Source organism: Falco cherrug, chromosome Z, assembly GCF_023634085.1.
Source record: "Falco cherrug isolate bFalChe1 chromosome Z, bFalChe1.pri, whole genome shotgun sequence".
In the NCBI taxonomy this organism is placed as follows: domain Eukaryota; kingdom Metazoa; phylum Chordata; class Aves; order Falconiformes; family Falconidae; genus Falco; species Falco cherrug.
The window spans coordinates 39,821,157-39,845,226 of NC_073720.1; positions in this window are offsets into that span (position 1 = coordinate 39,821,157).

Here is a 24,070-nt window from a genome sequence, read left to right on the forward strand (position 1 = left end):
GGTGGATCCTTATTGTGGATCCAGCTCTTTGTCCTCTTCTGTCAGTTGATTTTCTGTATTTTCACCAGCATCATCTAGTTTTCTCTTTTGTGGTTTTATTCTGCATTAGCTACAGTGCCAGGAGCATTGTCTAGCCTTTGACTAGACTCTGGAGAAGGCTGAATTGTTTCCAAACTGTAATTAGACCTCACTTGTCTCTACTCATTTAATCAGAAGAACCCACAACCGCAAAAGAAATGGTGTAAATATTTATATGCTTAACATGATCATGACACAGATGATCTCTCATTGTGCTAGTTTATTCTCAGATTTTACTGCTAGAGGGTACAAACTCTGAGTTTCTACAGCATGGAACTCACAGAGCCCACAAATTCTGACATGCTGTTAAATAAATTACAGTTATCTTAATAACCTTTATTAGCATATATGCAGAGTGAATTGGATGCCTTCTGCTCCATCACAAACTATCTTTTCCATGTTCTCCATAGCCCTCCCATTTTTGCAGGGAGGGAAGTTTCTTAAAAATATATGAAATTTATTGACTCTGTACAGAAACAGGGAAGTACCTGTAATTAGTGTACTGAATTATGTTTGAGATGTTATTAAATAGTTATAAAGGACTCATTCTTTTCTTGTTAAACGTTGGCTTAGACAGACTGAGCAGCATCTTCATTTGTTAATTAACCCATTATCAGCTAGGTTGTTCCATATGTCTCTAAATATTAATTTGAAGCTTAAATAAAAAAAATAAATAAACCCATTAATATTTTTGCTGTAAGTGTCCTTTCATTTCTAAGATTGAGAAACATTGCCCTGAGAACAGATGAGCAATAAGACATCTGCAATCTGGGATTTCTTGAGGGACACTCCCCTCCACCTGTCCCCATAATGCCAGCCTCTCTGGAAGCTTTCACCATCCTGCACACTGGTGGAGGGTTAGGACAGCTGCTCTGCTTGTCTCAGCCACGGATGGTATCCTCCTTCTGCCACTGAATGGAAACTTTATAGAGTTTGAAAATGCTTTGATATATTTCTGGAGGTCTGGATGTAAGAATCTGTATGTGAGTGCCATTAAAAAACAACATGCCACCTAGCTGGCTCCTTAAATCTTGGTCCAGACTCCTCTCTGCTTGAAGGAGAAATTTTAATGTATTAGCAAAACAAGATGAGAAGTGCTTTGCAAATGGATTTTTTATTTTAGAAGAATGGGAAAAAAGTGAAAGGTTGTGAGTGACTCTTGTTGCCTCTCCAAGGGATTGTTTTCCTACCAGTTATATAGTTGGGAAAATGAAGTACATGAGCCATACAAAGGTCTAGCTCTGTTTAGAAGTGACAAGAGAAGTTAACTTTGAAGGTCAAAGGAGAGAGCACCCCAGACAGGTTTTCTTGGTGAACACTAGTATTTTGGTTTTTATCTTTTAATATACACATTTTGTTTCAAGACTTTAAAATTACTTTATAAAGAAAAACTGATCTCGTGTTAGTGCTGGGAAAAAAAATAATTCCTGTAGACACAAAATGCATCAGCAGTAGAGTCCTTAGTACAGTTAGATCTCGTGCATCTCCAGCTGAAAGCCCCAAGGATTTAAGGAAGCCCTGTCTTTAGGAAAAATATTAGCATAAGTGAAATTTAACGTGCCTCAAATAACCCAACTTTTAAAATTTATTTCAAAATGTATTATTCCCTGGTTCCCTTTATACAAGATAAAATTCCCAGTACAGAGTGAAGCACCCACTTCTCACTAGTCAAATAGCTCAAGACACTAAACATTTTCAGTCTCTTTTTGGAAGTGTTTTGTGTTATGGATCATCCATAAGACTACCATGTCAATCCTTTTTATTACCTTATTTCTTACGTTGTTTATTCTGTTTGATTACTCTGATAATATCAAAATTGACTATTGTTCAGACAACACTCAGTGTAGGGATGGAGAGTTTATGTACAATGTTGTGATACAGACAGTAAACAATGGCTATGCATGTTACTTAAATAATTGATTCAGCTCTCATTTCTATGGGGAACAGGTTGTGTAATAAGTGCCCTTTAATGCTTAAGTACATGAAATGCAGTTGAAGGACACTGGGCGGTTTAGTTTCTACAATATGGCTACTCTGTACTGCATGTTTACAAATATACCAAACATAACAATCTTTAGGACATATACATTTAATATCTTGTTTACAATTATGTACCCAAATAACTAATTCTTAATCCACCCTTTCTAAATATGTAATTAGTATTCCCTTTCACTTAACTGATGGAGAACTGGAAGCAAAGAAGTGTGTAACAATCTCTGCAAAACACAAACATAGGTTTGCCACAAACTAAAGATGGAACTTCTGAATGCCAAACTCTGTGATGCTCTTCAGCAGCACACACTGCCTCATGTCTCTGGACAAGTTCTTCTACAATAGCAGAATCTTGTAGACCAGAATAACATTCTGAGAACAGAACTAGCAGTTTCTGAAATGTCTACCATAAGCTCTGTAGGTCACGCAACATGCACGGATGGCATTCCCTTCCCATATGGCAGTACGAAGGTATTGTTCGAGAAACAGTTCAGCTGACATTAGCTAAGGAAGAAGCCAGGCCCTCTGTCTGGAGAGAGTGGTTGTGCCTTGCAGCAGTGAACCCCCGCTCTTTGATCTTTCACACTCACCCGTGGCTCTGAGCGCAACCAGCCTTGGGCAAGGTTCCTAGGGAAACAGAGGGAACACATGTCGGCTGGTCTACACACGGATTTGGGGATGTGTTTATGTTGATTTAGAAAGGTTTGTAGCTCTTTGGCTTGCATCAGTGAATTTATATTATCATCATGTGGCTTTCCAACGCGATGGGTGATTGTTAAGATTCTCTGTTTGAAAATAAAATATGGAACATTGGCTAGCTAAAGAATTCCTCCTGCCTGCTGTTCTTCTGTTTGCCTAAGATTGCTGCAACTTTTTATGAGAAAGGACACACCTTTAAAGTAAATCTCAGCTGGAATATTTTCACTAGCCTTAAAGAAAAGAAGGGACAGGGTGGCAGCCTGGAGTTTTCACTGAAACTAACATAGGTGCAAGCACGTGTTGAAGAAAAGGCAGTTTAAGGCCGAGTGCAGAAGAAGCACTCTGCATTTAATCAGTCTATCAGTTTCTCCCATTGAGGTCAGAAAAAGGACTCAAAAATGCATTTCTCTTTGCCATACTTCTGTATTTTTTTATAAGGAGAACTTGCAGGCTGGAACAAATGCTAAGGATTTGCTGTTTAGATAGCTAAGAAAACTGGTGAAGCTTAAAGATGATCCAAAATTATCAACGTTCCCCAGCAGGTAAAACAACTGAATGTCATGATTGCAATGTTATTTTCTAAAACCTAACAATAATAAAACCTTGATCTTTCAATGTATCTGTTCTGCATTTCTCTGCTCCACGTCTTCTCGAAGTGTTCAGAGTAGGATAGAGAGCTATCTCCCTCCTGGTGAAGAATGAACACTAGGCAGAGATTGTAAGTTCTCATGTTGAAGTGGCTTGATGGCCTCAAGGGAAACATACAGGGCTGGGGAAAGGTATATGTGAATATTGATGATTTTCTTTGAACTTAAAAAATTAGGTGTCAAGCTGGGAAGATATCTAAGTATAAAAACCCCTGAAAAAAACTTCTTACTTTACTGTCAACAGACAGAACAACATCATCACTTCCTTTGCAACCCCCAGGAAGACTGCATTGTACCTGCTACAAAATTGTGTTACTGTAAAAAAAAACCAACACAATCCACCAACAACACTGTTACTTGCATTCATTCCAGATTAAACGTGAGGATATTTGCTGTTTAATTTTGAACCTCTCCAAAACTTGGTTGTAGTTCCAGGTCTCAGCTCCCTGCTTAACCTTTTCTCCATAAAACCCTGTCCAGCTGGCACTTCCCTTTTTTTTTAACTAGGAAAGACTCAGTTTTTGCTATGTGTTCAGTGTGCAACTATACTACATCATCTGAACACTCAGCCCTGTTTTTCTCTGTGTAGTTACCTTGAGCAGGCAGCTGGAAATAATGTAATATTTTACATCTTTGAAATAAAATTCTTTCTTACAGTTACATTTTTTTCATCAAACTTTAGATGTCAAAAGATAGTATCTTTTGGCTCAGAACCTGGCCAGGCTTTGCCTTCAAGACTTACCTGCTTTTAGAACAGCAAAGATAAAAGAAGACAGGAGGATGTTCATTACATCTAAATTAATTTCTGCTTTGCTGAAGGGTAATTTAAATGTTGTACCCTCCTGTAACAGGGGTTTTGCTTTTTGTTTTTCATTATAGGTATGAGCTGCCTGCCAGCTGCAAAGTTTCAGCTGGGTGTGTCTGTTAGAAACAGAGATTTCATGTAAAAATAGATGTTTCTGGACAGAAACTTTTCCCGTTTCAGCTTTCTGGCTTGATAGAAGAGCCTACACCGCATCTTAAAACTATCTTAAATGACAGGTATTTATTCTGCTTAACCTATAACATTAAAACCATTCTTCATTATTTTCAACAGTAGTTGAATTTGCTAACTATCCCTGTAACATTTAACTTATAAAAACACCTTTCTATGTGCAAACATACTTTATACAGCATCAAATACCTGTTACCTCCATTAGGTTAATCTTATGTTTCCTGTGTCTTTTCTAGAATTTATGAATGTCCCTAGAATGCTGTCCGTCATGTGGAAAGTACTGCTGAATTTTAGGCTTGCTAAAGAAAGTAGTTTTGACCTAATTCAGTCATGACAGGGTTGCAGCGTATGATTTTCGGCCACGTGCTACATCTGATGAACTTTGGAACCCAGCTGTATGGTGGAGAAAGTGAAATTTATATATTAAAACTTCCCAAGAGAAACTTCTTGGCAAAGCCTGAAACCCTTGTCTTTTGTATCTCTGGAGGTCTGAAGGAAAAAGTGGCTTTCCAGGATTGTCAAGACAGTTCATCATGTGGTCAGGAAACCAGTGTGACTGAACAGGTTACAACAGCTTTCACTTGCCTCTCTTTACTCACATGGTGTCTTTCAGCAGGCAGAAGGGTCCTGCAGAAATTCTCCTTGTGATGTATAACTGTGTTTCCAGCTCCTCCTCTACCGTAGTCCAGCAGTGAGCAAACACTGACGTGTCTGCAGACTCTTTGCTCTTCTCATATAGGAGCCATTTTTTTTGCTGTCATTTATATTTCTTGGCTGGAAAAGATCCTTGACTTAGTTGGTTTTTTGGGTTTTTTTTCTGTTTTGTTTTTGTTTTCAAATGTGTGGAGAGTTGATGTGATTGGTTGCAACATATAAATTGCTCAAAGCTGCAAATCACACCTATGAGTTGGAAATGTTAAATGCAGCCTTGTGTAAATATCAGAGATCCCTTACAGGGAGCTGAATTTTATGTCCAACTAAGCAGAAACAGTCACAAGAGATTCTGAAGTGCAAGCAGTTTACTAAAGGAAGCACAGAAAGTTAAATTTTAAACAGAGAAGTTCAGCAGAAAATACATAATCAAAGGGGAGCTGTTCATAAGAATAGCCAAACTGCAGACAAGACGTGGTACTACAGCAGAATCAAATCCAAGGGAGCAGGTGTGTGTGCCAGTCCCAGAGCTCTGGGTATGCTGGCATTTCATCTGTGCACTGCGGTGGGGCTGTTCAGTAATTATTGCCAATAGCACGACACTGATGAATACTGTAATCCCAAACAGGCCCAGCATCAGTGGTACGTAAAGGGTTGCTGGCTCCCCTCCCAAGCTTGCTATGCTATGCTGTGTTCAGTCTTCTGGCCAGAGAAGACAGATAGCTACAATCCCTCTCTTTCCAGCATGTGTATGTGCACATTCTTCAGCAGCTACATGTGAAAACTTGTACTCTCATGGTGTCCCTGCAGCTAGTGCATAGACATAGACAGGGAAGAAAGGAAAAGACAGAAGAGACTGACCTGACAAGTGTCATATTTGCAGTAAATAAGAAAATCTCCTCAATTTTATTTTAGTGTCAACATGAGCAGAAAAATACTGCAAACTACAGGCAAACAAATGGTTTGAGATGAGGAGAAAGCTCAAAAAGAATTGCAGTTGCTTTTTTCAGAAACCATTCAGAACAAAATGGCTTTACACTGTCCGCTATGGGCCCTGCTCAGCATCAGTTAAAATAACAGGTGTCATTTTCAATGTAAAAATACATTTGTCAAAATATACTTTGACTTTTCCTCTTCTGTTGACCTTGTTTCTTAAAAAAACTGTTTTGAATGTTTCTCACCTGCATCTGTTCCTACTACACTTTGAGGGAGAGAGTAACTTTCAGATGAAAGTGGCTTCTTGATTTTTTCACCAGGCATATATCCAGAAGGTAACACATTTTCCCTCTGTGGAAAAAAATAAGCAAAGAAATATGAAGGCTGGAACTAGCATAGTCTTTTTAGACTAGATCAGACAAAGCCTGCCAATACAATCACTTCACAAGGCTTTAATACATCGTGTGAGTCCTTCCCTTTGAAAATGGTCACTGTGTGCTCTGTGCTTGGCGGAACTTAGTCTGGAAGCTCAAATCCATTGCTGAATGCTCCTCCCCAAAGACAGAATGCTATTTCACTAGTTTAAATACTCCAACTGTGAAACTGTATAGCTGCCACTTAATCTAAAAAGGGCTCAGCAGCTTGAGGTAGGATCCTTCTGTGCTGCTGCTTCATGTCTTTAACACAGGTTTAGCACCTCTGCTTCCTTAGGGATATGTGTTCTGACCACTTTGGTTATCCCTGTTCACACCTATCCTTACTTCCTCTGGCTGGGTGATGTTTATGCCCTGAAGCCTTATTTTCTGCCCTGCCCCTCTGTGACTTCCACTCGTCTGCACTTGCATCATTCTTCTCTTGCCTTTGGTTGTGCCCATTCTCTGTCAGGCTATGATTAACAAATCTGGAAAAAAGTGTTTCTGTAATTCATCAGTCTGCACAGTCCTCCCAGTGCTAAGGAAGAAACAGGTTAGTTTATACTGCAGCAATAAATTCATTGAGCTATTACATTGGGAACAGGGGGCAGGAAGCAAGGAAGGAGGATGAGGTAGTGGTGGCAGGTTAAGCTCACAGCGGGGGATTCACAGATTTGCATTTTATCTCTGAGGTTCCAGTGATTCCTTCTTCATATGAACCATCAGATAGGATTAAAAAGAGGTAGGATAAATAATGCATTGTGTTATTGGCTGAAAAAATATTGCTAGAATTTACTTCAAACAGCATACTCTATTATATTGTTAGATTTTTCAGAGCCCTTCCATTAGTGCACATTCAAACATGTAATATTTTCCAATTAAATGTGTTGGTAGGAATTATTTGTTTTAATAATTAAAGCATTTCCAGAGCTCCCTGAAGAGCGTTACCATGGAGGATTGGACCCTCTGCTGGGAACACTCACAGCATGCTAGTGTACAGTATAGGCCAGCTGCTTAATGTCAGTTGTGCAGAAGCATGAAACCCAGTCCTGAGGCACATTAGCATTGGTTGCATATATCTGTCCTTTTTGTGGCTGTGTCAAAGTTTTCTGAGGTAGCTTTTGAATTCTGGGGTTTATGGAGCCTGCTGCCTGAGCACCCTCAGATAGGCTGCAAAGCTGCCTGTCTCCCGCTCCGCATTATGTTGATGACTTCCTCATATCTTTGGTCCTCTTAGCTTGTTCATCAAGGACAAAAGTGAAGGGTTTTATGCTCCATTTATTTGCCTTGTCTCTTTCTTGGAAGACTGCTAGTCCAGGCCATTGATGAGCTGGCATCTCACCTCCTTCCACTGACCCATGTTCTTGACATGCTCCTTTTCTTTAATGATTAGAAATTAATGAAATCTGCTCCTTGTGTGGATATTGAAAATCCTGTGGCACACTCTGGAGAGGAGGATTTGATGTGGCATCATTAGCCAACATTCCCTTTTCCTGCCACCATGCAATGCATTGGCTGGATACCAGTTGGCTTATGTGGCTGTCACCCTCCCCCTAGAGATGACTGTTGCTCTGTATTTGTGTGTGGGCACACGAAATGAGACAGACAGACTGCAAAGTGCTTTAGAAACAAGAGGTATGATACACAATTAAGCTTCACTAGCATCAGATCTGTAGTCTATATTCAAAGATGCAAACTCCAGAGTAAGCGAACAAAAAGAAACCTGGCAAAACAATGAGTGAAGATGGGGGTCACAGGGGCCATGTATCCTTCCAACATCATAAAACTGTTTCTGTGTTTACTTTGTATATACAAAGAAGGAAGAGGGTCAGGGAACTAGTGAAGATGTTATGTTCTTTCAGGCAAGCAGAGAAACCTGAGGAATTTATTCTTATTTTTATTTATTATATAAAATAATACATTCATATAATATATTATAATAAATCTATTGATATTATTATAATTATTATTATTGAAAAACAATAAAACTAACAAAATAATTTAAAAGAAGCAAAGTGCCACAGAAACAGCTGTCAGCAAAATAATTTGTTATTACAGATGTCCTTGCACTACCTACTTTCTAATCTACAGATAGATAAATCAGAGTGGTTAGCAGTACTGATACGCCTTAAAAATGTGACAACAATCCAGACCTTCTACATTGTCAGAGAATCAATAATGCTGTGAAATATTAAAAAACTGTCTTGATTTGATTTTCAATGTTTATTTCATATCCTTATATTCTTGGAATGCTTACAAATAAAATTCACAGTTCGTGTTCTTCAGGCTGTGATTTGGAGATACATGAAAGTTAATCAATAGTTTGTGGGGAAATATCAATGGTCAAAGCTAAAATATTTCTGATAAGTTGGCTTAAAGAAGTTGTTTGTCATTGAAAGACTCCTTAGAAAAAAAGTTCTGAAACCAGCATAATCCCGCTGGTGAGAACTGAGAGAATTTTTCATATTGAAAATGTCAACTGATTATATAAAACAACCCGAAATCTAGAGAAAACATTCAGGGCAATAGTTTAGCCTTTCCATTAACAACCAGAAACCACAATCTTGTCTGAATTTGGGATAGATTCTTTTGAAAGGCTGGAAAGTTCAAAACAAATAGGAACATGATTTCCTGCTTACATATAATACTTAGTAGCATACACTTTTATTCACTTGAGCATGGCGGGGGGGTGGTGGGGGGTGGGCCGGGGGGGAAGTCTTTCTGCTCTAAAGAACTTTCTTTCAAAGGCAAATACATGTTACTGGTCCTTTTTTAACGATGCCTTTTTGTCCCCCGGAGAGTCAAACCACAGAATTATATTAACTACTTATTGATGGGATTTGGAATGCTAAACTGTCTTCTCCTGTATTATAACTGATCACTAATATGATCTCACTGAGTATGAAACTGATCACACACTATGTGAGTGGAAGTGTGATTATGTACTTTTGTATTTAACCAGAGCCACTGGGATGTATGGGTTATTCTACGGTCAGTACTAGCTTCAAATCTTGCCCTGTTTGCGCCTAGGAGTTGGCTGACAGGAGTCAGCAGAGTGCTACTGCAGTAATGGAAGCAAATCGAATCCTGGGCTGCATCCACTGGGGCATTACTAGCAGAGAGAGAGATGTGACCATCCTGCTGTACTCAGTGCTTGTCAGGCTGCACCTGGACAACTGTGTCCAGTTCTGGGCCCCACAGTTCAAGAAAGGTGCAGACAGACTGCAGAGGGTCAGAGGAGAGCTACAAAGATGATCAAAAGGTTGGAAAACTGCCCTTTGAGGAAGGACTCCATGGAGAAAAGAAGGCTCAGGAGGACTACACCACAGTATTCCAGTACTTAAAGGGTGGATACAAAGAGGATGAAGGCTCCCTCTTAAACAGGAGCCACACGAAGAAGGCAAGGAGGAATGGGTCAACTTCCACTGGAAGAAGTTTCATCTTGGCACACTTTTCACAGTGAGAACAACCAATCACTGGAACAACTTCCCCAGGGACGTGGTGGAGTCCCCGTTGCTGGAAGTTTTCAAGATACGATTGGACAGGGTGCTAAATCATCTCATCTAGGCTCCCTTTCCCACAACAGGTTGGGCCAGATGATCTCTTGAGTTCCCTTCCAACCTGGACCATTCTGTGATTCCATGGTTCCATGGTACTGGACAAACCTTAAACAGTCAAAAGAATTCATTTAGATAAATGCACTCGCGTTTTGTTTATTTTTGTATGTATCAAGATTACAACTTCCTCTAAAATATTATCTTTTCTTTAAAATCATTCTAAAGTTACTCAAGTGTCCAGAAATTTTATAATCAGCCTGATGCCTGTGAGACACCAAACACAGCCAGACCCATTTACTCAGCACCTCCACTAAGGGTAGCCTGTATCTACCTCTGGATCTGGTCTCCTCTACCCTGACTAAGTGCTGTCTGTATCTGACCCTCTCTTGAATGCTTCTTAGCCAAACAAGTCACTGTCCAAAAATTTGCATGAAAAGGTGTGTTTACCTGCATTTTATTATCGCTCAGTAGTCCTTATGAAGTTGGGAAGTGCTGGCAATTAATTGTTCATATTTTTGTTACTTAATATACCATTGGCATTATTTGATGAAAACAGACTGAGATTTGTAGCATTGAACTAAGTAACAGACAGTAACATTGGCTTAAAAGGATTCTCATTCCCAATTATTTGTACTGCTAAAACAATTTTGCACTCACAGATGAGATTAAAGCTAATGTCACTGTATGTCACAGCTTTAGACTTCAACACAGTTTTCCACAATTAATTTCCATCTTCTCAGTGGCTTGTGTAGCTGAGCAGTTTATAGCAGGAAGCTCATTCGAGACACATTTGTTAAACTGTGACGGAACTGGAACAAGCGATCTAAACTAGGAGTAAAAAGAAGTAATGGCTTTATAAGTTTTATAAAAGGTAATCCACAAAGCTGTTTCTCTTGTTTGATCTTCTTTGCTTTTACGCTCTGCATACTGCAGTCTGCTTCAGAGCTGCCTGTTATGACATTTCACACTGGTGCCTCTGAACTGAAGAAGCAAGGTCACAGATGCTTGGTCTTCCCATCAGCCTCTTTGCTAATGGGTGAGCACAAAAGTGGCCCCATGACAGAAAAGTCCAGACTAACATCTCTTAGGTAGCCAGTTGCTAAAAAGTGTGGTACAGCTGGAGAAAAGAAAGAGAGGGAAATGGTCCTGGCCGGTGAGCAGCTGAGCTGAGTGCTCATAGCTGACTAGCTGAGTAGAACAAAACAGCAATCTCTTAGCCACAGCTGGAAATCATAGCAGGATAACCAACCATTGACTTCTTCACAGTCCAGGGGGTTACGTCTGATACACCTCACAGACCAGGATGGCTGGATCTAAAATCAGATTCTCATCTGTTCATTTTAATCAGGAAGCCCTGCTGTGACAGAACCTGCTGTCAGTGTATGGTCTTCTGGCACCACATCATCCCCCAGTGTCTGTCATGGCCACGGCCGACTTAGTGCAACATGCTCTAGGCTGTCCCCACAGCTGGGACTGGAAGGATTTCAGTGCCCCTTGCCTCAGACATCAGCAGGTTAAACTGGAAAAGACTGACAAGGTTAATAACCTTCCAACCTCCACCAGGGAAGACCTAACTGTTTGAGAAGTCATTCCTGATCCTTTGAAGCTCACAGTACAGCGTATAAAGGCAAACCATTACTATCTTGACTGCTTCTGCTTTCATCCATTGCAGCCTAAACTACAGCCAATGAGGAATTAATTCCTCAAGAGTTAAGTCCATAGGACCAGTTCTGGTCCTATAGGAACTCCCTATATCTAGCACTTTTTCTGTGACCCCAAATTCTGCACGTGCTGTTGGTTTCTAGTTAATTCTTCAGGCATATGAAGATGTATAGTCTGTGACTAGACTGAAACATAGACAGTAAACAAATATTTGGCAAAAACACATATGTCCCTACAAACATTTTGCTTATCTGTGTTTCTTCACTACTGTTGAACATAGGTCAGAGTTCCCTATGGAGTCCAGGGCCCCCAGTCATACAAGAGGTTTCCTGGCTGAGGTGCAGAGTCACAGTTTCTCTCTGCCTCCTTACTTTCCAATAATTTTCCTTTTGCAATCAGCCACACAATTAAACAAGAACTCTGTACTAGGAAAGCACCATTCTTCCTCATGTCATTATCAGTTCCTAGCTTATAAGACTGATGCTAATATGTCAAGTTTTGCCTATCTTAAAAAGAATTATTTTGGACACCAGTTTTTCTTGAAGTTCCACCTGTCCTGTTCTCCCAAGCTTCACCCCAGTGGGAGCCTTTCAAAAGTGTGAGTCTGCACAGTCACAGCTTGCACGAGTGCCATTGCGTGGGAGAAGTTAAAGATGAGAAGTCTGCATTTTGATGAAAACAAACCTAAGGACCTACTGCATCAAAGGGAAGTTCTTAGCAGTCCAGTAAGAGAGTCTTAATACTACTGCACAATTTATTGTCTTTTTTCACAAACAGAAAGATGACTGGCACCATTTGTGGGCCAGTAAGGGCAACGAATACCTTTGAAAGTATTAATACTCTCAAAGGTAAGTGGGGGAGCTGGAGCGAAGAGAGATAACCCCTCACACTAAACCAAGAAAGCTAGGCCTGCTTGCCAACTTCTAGTCTCAAGCAAAAAATCTCTGAAGTTAGTGAAGTTTGGCAGCAAAGGTTTTGAACTGGGTTGTCAGATGGGTACCAGCGCTGGTTTGAGGAGGTGACAGGAGCAAGCAAGAGGCATCAGTCCAATTAAAGAGCTGAAATGCATTTCTATAATGCCCTTCTCTTCTTGGTACCTTCTGTGTTAGCTGACGAGATAATTAGAATATATATAGTCATTACTTACACCTTCCCCCAACTTTTTGCTGCATATCTGACCTGTCTTTTCTCTACTCACCTCCCCCTCCACCCACCTCCAACTGGCTACAAATCTGTGACATTTTTTTGCTCATTTGTTACAGTTGTGCAGGCTGGCCCTGCTGTATGTGGAAAAACAAACTGGCTCATTTCCTCTCTGCATTTCTACCCCACATGCACAACATCAACACAGGGCTCTCTCAAACTATATTACTATAGCAACTGGTCTCAGATGTCTCTGAGATACCTCTCACATCTATTGTTTCAGCAAAAGCATTCAATACTATATAAAACATTTTCAGCTCATTGTATGAATCTTTTCCCTTTGGCCTTGTTGCTGGTTTTGCTCCTGCAAAAAACCTACACCAATCAGCCTTCAGAATTAGAGAATCAATAGTCATTGGGTACCTGGTAAAAAATAGCAGGCTAAATATATAGATAAACAATAAAAAACATAATTAATGTCTTCTACTTTCAAACTTTCACTTCAGGTGACGTATTCTGATTTACTTTTCAGTGTTCAAAAACCGAACACATTCTAGCAAATCTTTTCAAAGCTACTCTTCATTGGCAATAATTGTACAAGCTATCACAAGGAAGATTCAGGTTTATGAATTTGGGTTTTTTTGGATTCCAAGTCAGCTACTCAGCCCAATCTCACAGATAATTAGTTAAGTGATTGTGATGAATGATTCTTTGAGCACATGAAGATGAAGCGAAGCCATATGTTTGTAGATCCAAGTCTAATATATGATTGTGGAAAAAAGATTTCTTTATGTGCTTACTGTAAACCAAATACTTCTGACTGCAGTTGAGTATCTAGTAAGATTCTTTCAAGGTTTTTTACCATTGTAGTGGTGGGTCCAAGGCTGGTGAAGGTCTCCAAAGAAAATGTTGTAGCAGACTTGGATGTATGTGTGCACATTTACATACGAAGCAGAGTTTTAAGAGAACAATATTGTATGACAGAACAACAGCATAGGTTTGTAAAGATGGTAGTGTGAAGAAGTTTGTAACTTACTCCCATATGCCCAAGAGGCCAGTGATCATCTCTGCAAGCTTGGAAATAGCAGCACAGTCCATAAGGAAATACTGTGCATGTCTACAGCTGCTTGAAAAGGGTCATAAATTTTGTGTAAGTCAAAGTAAAAGAGGACGGAGATATGTAGCATGCCGTCTCCTTGCCATGTTGTCTCTGCTGTGTTATGCTGCCACTGCATGTCACTCTTAAGACAGCAGCAGTAAAAGATTTAAGCAAGGTTTAGTTCTGGTGGGGTTACTCTGCTGCTTGCAAGGAAAGAGCTACCCTTATTAAAAGCAAAAATAACATTGACTTCTACACAAAAGCAACTGTTCCTTGCATTATGTTGCTGTAATTTAAATCCAGAGAACAGCTAATGGCAATCTATGCTTTGTTTTTGGAGTTTACTGTTGCACTTTATTTCACATTATATTTCAGTGGCTACACTACAGTTTGGCCATTCTCATTATTATTCTGTACTTTATACTTCAGAGCAAACAATTTAAAAGTCAGCCCACCAAAAAATTGAAGTGTAAACCCAACCTCTTAATGACCCTGAAATGTTTTAAATTTTTTTCACTGTACTACATACAAGTGAAAACTATTACCTAAATAGTAACATGTTTACAACATGTTTGAAACCCAGCTATTGCTGCATAACTGAAAGGGAAGAACATCATAAATAATACAATTAATTTTCTTCCATTGCCACAGTTTAGAAGACTTTAAGTTGTAAAAAGCACACATTTAGACAGGACAATTAAATCTTAACATTCATTGATTTCAGACATATTTAAGGTAGTAGGGGTAATCTATATTTTTACATCACAATTTTTTAAGCTTGTAATGTAGATTTACACTTTAATGAAAAATCTCCATTATTTAGTTTTTCTTACCAGTCCTCCTATCTTTTGTTTTAAAACAAACTAGATTGCAGTTATTCTTCTCTCCGGGATGAAATCTGGAGAAAGGTCTGACTCACACCTGCTGTTTTATCCACATGTTATCTTAGCTGTCAAAACCTTCATTGGAAGCAAATAATGTGAGTGAGATGAAGAGGATAAAGACCCTTGTATGTCTCTGATAAAATATCTTTCTTTTCTTTTTTTTCAATAATAACACAACTTAGAAATTTTTACTAAATTTCTAAATGTTTACTAAATAAAAAGGTAAAGTCTCTGCAAATAAACAAAAAATGAAAGGTTCTACTTTCTTAAACATTTGATTAAAAAAATAATAATGAAATTGTAGTTGAAATGCAGACAGGGTCTGGATATTTGGTACCTGGAATAATATTTTCTTCATACCTAAAATAAAATCTTACATGAAAACTCTCCATGTATGATACACCACAGACCTCATCTCAAAGCCCTCTACACATTGAACAGCAAAGTACCCCATATAGCACTGCCTAAAGCTAGTTAGGAAGAAAATACTGATATGAACAGGGACTTTCATTAGAGCTTCCAAACGTTACATTCAGGGCTGCAGAGAGGTGTCTGCACATGCTCCAGAAGAAATGCTTGAATGGACCTGGTCCTTGTATCCTGTTTTTTGAAGGCAAAAAAATAAGACTAACTTACAGGTGCAGAAAGTATCGTTTGGGTCTTGTTGTAGGTAACAGTGTCTAGAATGTCCTTAAAAACAGAGAGCACTGGTTTGGCTTCTTTCTTTGCTATGGAGATCCACATGTGGAAATCCACATGTGTATGAATGATTGTTGCCTGCTGGGGATGCAGACCAGTGGTAGGCACCTGTGGGAGCCCAGGGACATGTAAGAGGAGCTGGGAGCGTCACATCCCACTGGGAACAGGCTTAGGTCTGCTAGGACCAGGGGACCGTTTGCAAGAAGAAGTGTTATGCAAGGAGAGAGTTCTGCTCCCCATTTTTGATATTCCTAATGTTTTTGGTCACTAAGTAGCCATTGGTCAACATATGTATGTTATAGCATATATAACAAGCCATCATGTGGGGATCAGAAAACCCATGCTTTTCAGGACACCTGAGCTCCCCATCACGCTGGGGTAGCTCTCAGTCCCACGTGAATCATGGAGTCATGCACTGCAGCGAAGCGGTTAGACTGACTGCTGTGTGATGAGAGGGAAGTTTTAGATCCTCTGGTGCTCCAGAGGAAAAAGAGGAGAAAGGAATTGAATTTGGCTTTGCCATGTAACAGGTGACCCTGCTAACTGACGAAGCTGTTTTCCTCCTTGCCAGCACTCCGTGACCATCTCAAATGAGAGCAGCATTTCCCAGAGTGTTCTGAACAGAAGAGGTCTTGCTAGAATGCATTTGTATACAGCCTGATGTATAGCTTACCTAACAGGGCATTTGCTAAGGAAGCTGTGGCAGGAATGCTTCTGGCTGAATGTCACTGTCAGCCCTATGTATGAAACCTGTACCAAAGGTTCATGTAGCTTCCTAGTATCTAGAAAGCTTTAAGGTTAAAATAAAAATGGAGGCATTTAAGGAACTTTGTCAAGTTTTAGAGTTTCAGAGAAAAGAACGACAGGTCTGGGTTTACTGAGTCACTAAACTTTTTCATATTTGATAAACTAAAATTAAATAGAGTCACATCTAATTTATGGCAAAAAGATTCTTATTCTTATTATTGTTTCTGCTCAGATTATTATTTTTTATTTCACCAGGAATTTGCTCAATATTCTGAGACTTGATCAAAGTCACAAAGTCACGCTGAGCCAGGTTTTAGTATTATAATACAATTTTGTTCTTCTGCTAACAGTGACTTGAAATTTCTTAAAGCTCCTTCAGCTGCCTACAAAAAGGTAAAATGATTTGATGAGCATGTTGCTTTTGAGGGCAATAAGCGATGCTTGGAAGCAGAGTTCAGGCTGTAGGGGTGCTTTGTCTGGTGGCCCATGACCCTCAAGATGTTAGAAAACCACATCTTCTCAGTCCCCATGTGACACTGGCAAAGCTGATTCACTACAGCCTTTATTTATTCAGCCATAAATAAATAAAGTGAATTCTTAAGTAACCACCAACTGTTTTATTGTAGGTTGCCATTAGTATGAAAGGTTTGCCAATTTATGCATCTAGCAAGTAATGATACCGACTAGGAAAAGGGGAAGCTCTTCTCACAAGGGAAAACTCCTATCCCTTCCTGAATTCAACATGACTCTGTAAACAGAGGAAAATTAATCTATAAATAGTCTCAATGAACTCTAATGCCACAATGCCTTTCATATCAGTTTTAATAATCATGATCAGTGTCGTTCATAGATTGTTTTAAGAGCCAGCTGGGATAATTATCACTCAGCTTTGAATCCAGCATGAGTACTAGAATTAGGAAATTGATCATTTTATCTCAGGTGACAGGTGGCAAAACTTCTTTCTTCCCCAGGCATCGATTGTCTCTGTGGTTGATAAAACACCAGGGCTCACTGCAGTAGAGAGCTCGAGGTGTATAGTGATTAGTCTGTCTTTGCGCTTCCCAGCTCAACAGGCACCATGTCAGAGAAGAGGAGATCAGCAAAAGCCAGTCACGGGAACCTGTGACAATAACAACATGCAAGAACTCTTAAACTGCTGTGAGGGCTGACTCTTCTCCCTCCACCCCTGCTTTTTCCGCCTCCCTGCTGTAGAAATGCACCAGTGTTGCACTCTGCTGATAGACCTGAACCTGTCGCATCTCCTACATCTCCCAGAATGAGGGAAAGGCAGCTGGATTCATAGCAGTTCATCTGTGGAAAGTCAGCTGCCCAAATGAAGAATAAACAGGCGAATTTGGTGAGTTCCCCATTCTATTTAAATGTATCAAAAACTAAGTAAGAGTTTTGTTGTTGATTTTTTTTAAAAGTTAATTTCAGATATTGAAATTGCTTCTTCCTAAGTCTTTAGAGACTGTCATGGCTGAGAAACTCTGGAAAGGAAATTTACTTTAATAGTTCCCTCTGAGATCAGGCGTACTGTGAAGTAGAATGACTGTGAAGCCACAGATGTCTGAAAATACCAGTTTTCCTGGCTGATGCAGCATCAGGGTTCTGGAGATGTTGTATCATACAGCAATAAGTTGTTTCTAGATTTGTTGTTCCAGGAAAGGCAAAGGGTTTCAAATCTCTTACATAAATTGACACTCTCCATGGAAGCAAAAAGATAAAGTCCAAAGCTACCACACAGTTTAATGTAATGTAACTTTGTTAATTAATTCATAATGCTTCAATAATGAATACAAAATAAACAAAATTTACTTTTTTTTAAGATATGAAAGAATATTAGTGTCTTGTCTTCTCTATTCTGATTGTTGAATGTTTAATTCATGTACACTGTGTATTCACAGAGTGAGTGCTGTTTTGGTCTTTGTCACTTGCAGAATTTTAATACTTTTTCAGTAGCATTTATTGTATGGCATAGGAAGTATCCGCTGGACAAAATGACAGCTTGCTTCTGCACCCTGTTCTGTAAGTGATATGCGAATGCCTTTTGAGGGCTGATACTTAACTCTATTGAGAACTTCTAACAAGGGATATTGGTTTTGGATATGAGAGATGTTTTCAGCTGAGGTTTTGCTTTGTTATTGCTCTGGATCTTACAGTTTAATAGTCTAAAGAGACTAATTTGTTTTGTGTGCAATAACTATTTTTATGTAATTTAGGTGATAAAAACATAGAAATGTTCTCTCTTTGTGAAATGTATTTTAAGTCTATCATGTTCACGTATGACTAAAACTATAAAAATAAAAGGAATTTTCCCACAGAAGGCTAATTTGGAAAGGCTTCAGCTATGGTAAGTGATCTTACTACTTCTTAAAAGATAAATTGTGATGTCATTTGTCTTGCTTCCTATGCTTTCCATACTATGACTTTACCAGAACTCATGGTTTAGAGGTACTGCTAAGCAAGGTAAGTGCTAAGAACTGTTGCCTGACAGCAGCATTGTGCGTGGGGGCAGACAGAGCCGTCTTTGGGCAGAGTAGGGGCTGGACAAAGAAAAACATACATTTTATGGAACTGCTGTCACAGCCTTCCGGCATATGAGAGTGAGGACCTGCATTTTAGGTTTGTGGCTTGCTGTAAATATTCAAGTTGTTTTATTGACATCATGAAGACCTTTTGATCAATAGCTGGTAATTATAAAATTCACATTATTGGGAGAAGCGACAGATGAAAAGTAAAATGGATTCTCTGGGTCTTTTGCACTTCCATCTCAGGTTTTAGAGCACAAAAGTTTTGAGATGAAGTGGAGGGAGCACCAGGTCTGTCTTGTCTGTGTGCAGTGTCAGAGGCAGAGATGTAGAGGCGCTGACATTGTAAAGCATACCAAGGGAGCTGAAGACATCCAGGGGTATTCCCCTGGCAAGTAAAGAGCACAAGAGCTTAGTTACTGCTTCTGAAGGATTCTTAAAAAGTATGTGTTGTTTACATTGCTGCTACACTGCTGTAAGTCTCTAAAAAGTATAAATAAAAAGGGACCATGGCTTGAGGGGAACTCAGGACTGGACATTTAAATGGTTTTTAGTCTCTGGATCCCAAACATACTTCTATAGAAGCTTAAAATTGTATGTAAAATTGATTTTAAGGATCTTAATTTTTACAGTTCAATGATAGAAGAGAACTATTTTTCTAATCCTACTCCCTTCCATACAATTATAAACATACAAATATTCTTTGAAAGTTGTTGGCTTTTCATAAAGTTGTCTTGTGGAGGTCTTCAGATATTCTTTTTGTATATTTTTGTACTTTCCCTTTTTAATGCAAAGAATTGCACAAACCCAAGGTCCCTGGTGATTTTTAAGGTCCTGTTCCTGCTGATCTCAGTGTCATTTTGTTCACCACAGCAATATTAAATGTTATGTCACAAATAGTGAAGGGGGTAATAATCAACAGGAGAGTATCACTAAAACAATAAACATAAGTTCACGTAAGAACAAAATAATATTAAAAAAGGAGGAGAAAATTAAAAAACAATGTTGTCCAATAGCAGGAATTCTTCTGAAGGGTGAGGTTCCTTTTGGAAAGGCATCAGTACATTTTAAAACAGCTAGGAATGTAATTCAGCTGACTTCATTTATAAAGATTAAAGGATTAATTGTTTGCATGTTTACCTTCTAGACATTGTAAATGATAGTTCAGCTGTGCAATGGCATACTCCCCATATCAAGTTTCTTTATTGCAAAAGAAGTAGAAGTAGTCACTACCTCCTGTATTTTTGAAGATCAGTGGTACAGTACAATATTAATCTGAACAGTAACAACCTAATCTTCTGCATACATATGAAAAACATACTGAAAAATATTATTGTTTAAAGAGTATGTCTTGGAAAAGGCCCTCCTGGTGGTATAGTAACGATACTAGGTGACAATATGAATTAAATACTCCTGTTGTTGCATGACATCTCTTCTCCAGAAAGCTGAAGTATCATCGTTGGCCAGAGAAGACCAAGTTTCCTGGGGTGGCTCTGGTAAAGTCTGCCTGTGGCTAGCACAAAAGAGCAAAGAAGCATAGGGTTTTCAGCTTTACACATGTCTGAAGTAGCTTTCCACTGTGTGCCTCTTAAGAGCCTGATTCTGTTGATGTCCTCCAGCTCCATCCCTGTCCCAGTCTCACCAGCTCACACCAGCAGTACTGATTGAGGGGAGCACGCAGCATGGTACCTCAAGAAGCATGTTTTCAGTACAGACAGGCCAAAAACATGCATGAATTAGACATCACAACACTTTGCATTCACAGATTTTAAATGGATGGGTGCCCTTCCGAATCAGTACCAGATGGATCATTTTCTAGACTGTGGCTACAGCAGCCCACCAGCTTGCAGTGATTAACACTGCCATTTTCCATCCAGCTGGGTATCAGTCTGCTCTACTTTCTAACACCCAGCTCTACTGATCTAAGGATTGCCTCCCTGGAGCGCTCAAGAGGCCAGTGCTGCTGCTGCTGAGGTGTGCTGCATGGATCTTCCATGCATACCAAATCATATTTTGCTGGAAAATGAATGCTCTACCAACAGGCTGACTCACTCTCTAGGCTGGAGAGGTAATATGCCAGTGTCTGGGTCAGCAAAAGTTTATTATAACTGAAACCAGCGGTTGCGATGGGTATGTGTGTGGGGCATGGGGGCTATTCATTGTCTTGAGAAGCATGGGTGATGTCTCTGTGGCATGCAACAGCCTCCCCTCACTTTTCCCATGAATGGCTGGTTGCTGTTGGTGTTGTTGCTTGAGAAAAACTGTCTTCACAGAATTAGTTCTAGAGTTACACTGATGGTGCTGATCATGAATTTGTATTTGTATGATCATTGATTACCTTCAATATGAATAGCACATGGAGTCATAGGGGAGAACATAAACATTTTGGGAAACACTGATCTGAAAGAGAGAAAGCCAGCAGTCTCTATGAGAGGGTCAGGGCCAGAGGTTTTCCTGAGGTTTAGGTAGATGTAGGTCAATTTTTGTTTGCCTTAAATAAGACCTTCTTTTAAAAGATCATGTGAATGAACGGTTTGAAATATATTTTGAGGACTAGATACTTTCTATGGAAGAAATACGTACTTGCTAAGTTTTTCTGATTAAAAACATCCTCAAGCTATCATTTTCAATAGAATGGGGTTTCTTGTGACATCTGGTTACTCTACCTCATATGTGCTACATGAACATGGTGACAGTGTCCTGCTGAACTGGAGACTGCATCCAAGTTTCAGGGATGCTCAGAATTAGAGCAAATGATTCTAGAGATGAAGTTGCAAAGCTTTTCTCTCTCTAAATAAAAGATTTGTACAGTACAGTCTCTCTTGACAGGATCAGAAAAAAGAGCTGAAGTATCTAACATGTGAATCACTCCTTTCATTTTTCTCATGTTTCTCCTTATTTTCTTACAGCAAAATGTTTAACATTGGCACAAGCACTGAAAGAGGTTATAAGGTTAATGAACCTGTTGTCTAATTACTCTGCCCTAGGCCTTTGATTCCTGATCCTAGAGATGCTGAAGCTTTACTGAAGACAGGCTTTTTTTGTCTGGTGCTTGCAAATAGTTACGATCATGACATGTAGCATGTGAACTGTGAGCATCCATGGAGGCTGTGCCAGGCTTGTCCTGAAGCCCCACTGCACTCTGGCCTGCGGGAGAGAGCCACAGCGAGCTCATGTTCATGATCTGGCTTTGCCCTCTGGTGGTCCCCTCTCGAAAAATTCCCCAGGCTCGAGGCAGGGAAAGGCTTCAGAGGCTGAAAAACTGAGGAAACGGCAGGTTTGTGTGATGAATGTAATAGTAAAGATTAAAAGAAGGGAAGGACATGCAGACTCAAGACTGTAGAGGCCAAGGAGGATGCTGAGGAAGAGTTCCAGACTGGAAGGTTCGGTGCTCCTCCGTTGAAGCAAGCCTAACGAGGAGTTCTGCTAACATGCAGTTACTCACTGCTCTGAGCAATGCTTTGACGTGTCAAATGCTTATAACTGCAAAAAAACCACGTACTCTTTTACTAAAGCTCAGTTCCTTGCCTGGTTATGAGGACATCTGAGGATTCTTCTATTACCTCAGTAATAGGGAGACCTTTCGGGAGTTGGGAACCTTAATCAGAGGCATCCTGTCACTGGCCTCCAGAAAGCTGTGGCTGGCCTTTCATTTAATAGGCAGAGGCATTCTGAGGGGAGGTAACTGTTAGATTTTTACTGCCCGGGCAGTTTATGTACTGGCAGTCCTACATGTGTGGGAATAAAACTTCTGCTTCTCTTCTTGAAAAAGGAACTAGCAGCTATTTATAGCCTATAAGGGAGAGACATGGTCACCTGAGAGTATGGTTGAGATATAAATCAAGTGCCAACAACATTTAGAATGAAGAATGGTGTGTTGCAGTTGGAGAAGGAGAATGGCTGTTACAGCTAATATTAAAAACACAATTTGAATGTCTAGAAGTAGCTTTATCTAGTGTTTTGGTGCTTTGCATGCTACTTTAAACGAGGGAGCAAAGAGATAAATACTTTTCAGACAAAGGATGGGTGGGATTTTTTGCCTTAATAAAAGATTTTTGAGTTTCAGGAAAAAAGCTGCTTGTTATTTTTACACCAGAGATTGCAAGTTTCTGTGTACCCAATATGGTGCTGTCGGTTCAGAGATATTTTATATCCATGGTAGGAAAAGGAATAAATTAAAAACTGAAATACACATATCTGTGAATATTTTTAGAGTCAAATAAGATCTTTCTTGTTCTCAGCTTCAATTTTGCTGGTTTCCTTTTCAGAAACAAAAGAAAAAAATTTTTCTTTTCTCTGCCAGTGTAAAGGATCCACATTGCTATTGTTTCTGATCCAACACTCAAATTTTTGTCATTCCATTTTAGTAAATAGGGTTTTTTCTTAACATAACTGCACCTGTAATGTCCTGGTTGCTGTACAAAATAGGGCAGGAGCAATAAATTCCGTAGCAGAGTCACTTAAGTTTAACGACCATTTCCATATTGTTGTTTAAATCAACATCCAACATATTTCACAAAAGTATTCTAATTAAGAAGAAATATTGCCACAGTTCCATGCTATTAAAACACACTTGTTGAAGATTTGAGAAGCATCTTATGGCTCAGCTCTTTAATGACAAACAATTGTAATAAGATTATGCGTTGGCATTCATGTAGCATGCAATGGCAATCTGATCATTAAATCCTTCTTGGAGAATCTGATTTAAAGTGTTATCAGGCTTCTTAAATATTCTGATACATGTAAACTTTTTTGTCCTGACACAACTCTCAGCTTACCCATTTATTGCCTACTTCTAATGTTGGGTATAGAAAAACTAGTCTATGAATTATTACCAGTGTTTTGCACCCCTCTGAACCATTGCCCTCAGGATATTTCTGCTAATCAAAGGTCTTACTAATTCAAAATAGCCACATGAGCAACCTGGAAAATACTTTGACGTGATACAAGCATGTTGGTGACAATAGTTTAGCCATATTTCAGTTTGAGGTGGCTTCAGTCCTCCATAAGACTACACGGATGATAATTTTGAGAAGTTTATTTACAGTTCTGGAACAAAATGCCTTCTTCCTTTTCTCCTAAACAGGAAAGGCTGACACAGAACTCAGTCACGCTAGCTTACTTAAGTACTGTAAATTCTTCATATTCTGTACTTCATGAATTTTTCTTTTAATGTCAATATCATGCTGTTGAAAAAATTCTTTCAGTTTGAAACCAAAGAGCAGTAGAACAACTTTTTTTTTTGTGTGTGTGACTTTACAGTAAAGACAAAATTGTAATGGAGAAATATTCCACCAAGGACTGGACAAGTAGCTCTAGAGGTGTCTGAACCTGCATG